The following is a 5,157-nucleotide window of genomic DNA, read 5'->3' on the forward strand; positions in this document are numbered from 1 at the left end:
AGACTAGCAATTTCTCGGCTTATCGTCAAACTTGGCACTTAGGGTATCTTTTAAGAGTATTTTAGCATTCCTCATCAAATGATAATTGCAACATAAAAATTGCTTATTAAAATCGATCACATGTTTAACTATCATTATTATATCTTTAGTTAAGATTCATTTTAAACCAAGATGATACTATGAAAGATTAGCCAATAATAAACATAAACATAATGTTAATAATCAAAGTAATAGATACAACGATGTTCATATTGAAACAATCTAACCAATTTAGATTACTAATCTTTGACGCTAATGACTTCTTCCAAGAGCTTAATTTCCTAATCCTTCAAAGGTTGGGTTGATGGGATAATTCCCTTATTAATGGGGTGAAAAAAGGTGGTTGAAGTGGAGTAAATGAGGTTGGAAGGTGTATTGAATGAAGGAGGCGAGCATTCAACTTATAGGTTGTCCAGGTGCCCATAACACGGCCGTGTTAAGCATGACACGGCTATGGTGACCTTTTTTGTCATGCTACATAAATGCTCATCATCATTTCGTACAAGATAGGTTAAAACGTCCACGCTTTGATGGACACGGCCATGGTGAGTCCACAACAATCCAATATCATCCAAATTCGTCCATTTCTCTTGTACCGAAGACATTTCCTTATTTTTGGAAAGCATGACCATGTTTTGCTTTAGAATCTTCTATTTTGTATTTTCCTCTTGTTCTTGATAACATGGGTGTGTTTAGGTTAACATGGCCATGTTTTGGCTTCATGATTGTGTATTTACTTCGTATGATCTAGGCATGGCCATGTCTTGATTTACCATGGGGTGTGGTGAGTCTGTTTTCACCGTTTATCTCCGTTTTTCTTCATATATCAGCTCGTTTTATTTCTTTGGGCTATATTTACATATAGATAGAAATTATAAACATTAGTGGTTATTTATTCTAATATATTTGCCGATATTTTGCTTATTTGGAGATATTTTAGTGCTAAAAGGATGTATAAATTCTTATACATCAGAGTGCGAGGGACAAATCAATTATAGAATTGGTGAAGTATTTATAGCGATTCCATGGTTTATAAGTCCGCATGATGTTTAAGGCCAATTGATTCAAATTCGGTAAAGTTTAGGTCAATCATTACATGGTTACCATATATTTCAGTAGAAGATATGATGAAGCAAATCTTGGAGAGAGATCAAGTTATGCAGAAAAAGTTTGCCGAACACGATTTACTCTTCAAGAATCAACAATCTTCGTTGCTTGACCTCCAAAGGTCTGTGAGCGATATTGCTCGCCGTCTCGATGATAAACCTCATGGACAGTTTTCTAGTACTACTCAGCCAAATCCGGCCGCTTAATTGAAAGCAATTACTACTTGTAGCAGAAGGGTTTTGGGTCCCGAGGTTGTTAAAGAAAGGGTTGGAGTTGAAGAAGAGAAAGTGGTGGATGAAGAGATTGAGATGGAGGCTCCAGGTAAGTCACAAGGTAAAACACCAATTATTGAGCCTCAAGTTGAGAAAAAGCCGGTTGAGTTCTAGCCACCACCCGATATTGATATTGCCCATGTTCCGTTTCCTACTCGTCTCAAGAATCAAAAGTACACGAGGAAATACGGGCATTTTCTGGATATGTTCCGATAGTTGACGATTAATCTTCCATTTATTGAAGCTCTCCAACACATGCCAAAGTATTTTGAAAGATTTGCTCAAGAGAAAAGATCGGTTGGGAGAGGTTTCATGTATTCCACTTAGCGGGGATTGTTTAGCGGTAGTGTTGAATCGGGTCCCGGAAAAGTTATCGGATCCGGGTGTGTTTACAATCCCGTGTACGTTCGGAAGTGATATGATGAGTCAAGCATTGGCGGATTTGGGTGCGAGTATTAATCTTATGCCATTTTCGTTGTATGAGAAGTTGGATGTGGACGAGCTTACACCAATTCGTATGTCGTTATCATTGGCGGATCGTTCGGTTTAATATCCGCGAGGTATTATTGAGAAGTTGCTAGTGAAAGTAGATAAGTTTGTGTTTCTTGGTAGATTTTGTGGTACTTGACATGGAGGCCGACGAGAGGGTTCCCATTATTATTGGTCACCCGTTTTTGAGAACGGTGAAGGCTCTTATTGATGTGTATGATGGGAGGATCACACTTCGGGTTGGTGATGAGAATGTTACTTACGATGTTGCTAAGTCGATGAAGCACCCGGGTGATAATGATGATTTTAGTGGTCCATGTCATTCGGTCTATTTTCTTAATTCTTTTATTCCGGGTTTGGATACGTTCCTTGATATATTTGTGGAGCCGATTTAGTTGGGATGGATGTGGATAAAGAGTTAACGGATATTATGGAGGATAGTGAGGAAGAAGTGGTAGATGACGTTTCTTGCTTAGCGGAGATTATAGAGGTTAGTGAGGTTATTTATGACAAAGAGGTAGAAAAACCCGCTCCGTTGGAATTAAAGGTTCTTCCATCACATTTGCGGTATGCTTACCTTGAAGAGGGCTCGAATTTGCCAGTTATTGTTTCTTCTAAGTTGACGGAGGAAGAGAAGTCAAAGTTGATTGAAGTGTTGAAGTTGCATAAAGGGGCGATTGCATGGAGACTTTCAGATATTCAAGGTATTAGCCCCGCTTATTGTACCCACTGGATTTTGATGGAAGATGAGTATAAACCGGTGGTTCAACCCCAAAGGCGTCTTAACCCAAATATGCAAGAAGTTGTCAAGAAATATGTGCTTAAGTTGATGGATGTCGGAATGATTTATCCGAATTCGGACTCTCCATGGGTAAGTCCGACCCAAGTTGTTCCAAAGAAAGGGGGGATGGCTGTTGTCATGAAAGAAAAGAATGAACTTATCCCTTTGCGTACGGTTACCGGTTGGCGTGTGTGTATTGATTAATGGAGGTTGAATGATGCTACTCGAAAGGACCACTTTCCGTTGCCGTTTATTGATCAAATGTTGGAGCGTCTCTTAGGTCGGCAATTTTATTGTTTTCTTGATGGTTTTTCAGGTTATTTTCAGATTCCAATCGCACAGGAAGACCAAGAGAAGACGACTTTTACATGTCTGTATGGCACATATGCGTATCATCGCATTCCGTTTGGGTTGTGTAATGCTCCGGCTACCTTTCAGTGTTTTATGGTGGCAATTTTTCAGGATATGATATAGACGTCCATGGAGGTTTTATGGATGCTTTTTCAGTGTACGGTAATTTTTTCGATCATTGTTTGGGTAATCTTGAGAGGATGTTGAAGAGGTGCATTGAGAAGAAGTTGATGTTGAATTGGGAAATGTGTCACTTTATGGTGACGGAAGGGATAGTATTGGGTCATAAAATTTCAACAGATGGTATAGAGGTGGATCGGGCAAAGATTGACACGATTAGTAGGCTTTTTCCACCGACAAATGTTAAGGCTATAAGAAGTTTTCTTGGTCATGCGGGTTTCTACCGGCGGTTTATCAAAGATTTTTCAAAAATTAACTGCCCGATGACCCGATTATTAGAGAAAGATGTCCCTTTTGTGTTCGATGAAGAGTATTTGAAGGCGTTCAAGTTCTTAAAAGAGCAACTCGTGAGTGCTCCTATTCTCGTGTCACCGGATTGGAATTTACCTTTTGAGCTCATATGTGATGCAAGCGATTATGCGGTTGGAGCAGTTTTGGGGCAAAGGCGTGAGAAACATCTTCACCACATTTATTATGCGAGCAAGACGTTGAATGATGCCCAAGAGAATTACACCACCACCAACTTTTAGCCTTTGTGTTTGCATTTGACAAGTTCCGGTCTTATCTTGTGCTTTCAAAGACCACCGTTTTTACCGATCATGCAGCTTTGCGTTTTCTATTTCACAAGAAAGACGCGAAGCCCCGTCTCATACGGTGGATTCTTTTACTTTCCGAGTTTGATATCGAAATTAAAGACAAGAAGGGTGCGAAGAATGTTGCGGCGGATAATCTCTCCCGTTTAGAAGATCCGAAGAGGGAAGAGATCCGTGAGGATGAGATTGGAGATAGATTCCCGCATGAGTCAATTGATTTTGTTGCGGCCGAAAAGCAAGGTGACGTGTGTGAATATATATAAAAAATATTAAGTTAAAGTTCCATACAAATCGGGTTTTAAAATAGGTTTTCACCTACAACTAAACCACACACGAAAGGCAAGTGTACCTATCATTAGTAATAAAGTGTTGCTAAGAACCAAGTATCAATCCTTGGACATGGAACTTTCTAGTACTAAATCTTTGTAAATGACCAACCGAACAAATTAATCTTGATTTGAATATTTAACTACTTAAACTAGCATACAATGAAAATAAGCAAGTAAAAACTTGTAACGATTCTGACTAAACCAGGTATACCCTAACCGGTAGACAATAGTTACGTTATATTTAATGTCGGGTACATAAATTACCATAGTAATTATACGAGAATACATGGTTCACTGTATTGATTGTACGTGAATATATAATTCATCGTATTGAAAATGCGATTAATCGATCGATAGTATTTGAAACCCGAACGAATCGAGGGTTCAATTATAGACGATATCTATAATATTTAGTGATGTTACGAAGCATTAATGCTTCGGGATAAGTAAAGTACGGCACAGAAAAAGAATTTCGATTTAATGGTACGTCGGTACGTTAAACGAAAACTTTAATACCAAACCGAGCAAGAGACGATCTATCAAGCCGAAAAAGATGCGCAATTATTAATAATGTGATGTTTTAAGATAATAAATGTCATGGTTTAAGTTTTTAAAGTTTTTAAATCGGTTTTAAATAAATTTCTTTTTTTTAAGCCGAAAACGACCATTTTAGCCTCGTTTTAAGTTAGATTAAACATTAAACCGAAAAACGAACTGAACCAGATTATCCAAAACGTTATCCAGATTTCAGAAATCCAAATGAGCGGCTAAGAATGGAAAGGTGGGTCCCACCCCACCTCCCCCTCTATTCCGATCGGACCAAAGGGGTTAAACCCCATTCTTTTGTTATTTTTTTTAGCAACCATTGCAAGATCTCTCAATCCTCTCCATTTTATGATCCAAAAATCCAGAGTTTTAGCAAGAAAAGTAAGGTAAAAATCGAGTTATTTACGTTTCCATCTTCGTTTCTTGAGTTTATTTGCAAGAAAATGAGGTTTCAAGTGAAAAAGGGTGAA

Source organism: Bidens hawaiensis, unplaced genomic scaffold (genome assembly GCF_021521415.1).
Source record: "Bidens hawaiensis isolate Kalapana, Puna unplaced genomic scaffold, B.hawaiensis_p1.1 tig00054999_1, whole genome shotgun sequence".
NCBI classification, from domain to species: Eukaryota; Viridiplantae; Streptophyta; class Magnoliopsida; order Asterales; family Asteraceae; genus Bidens; species Bidens hawaiensis.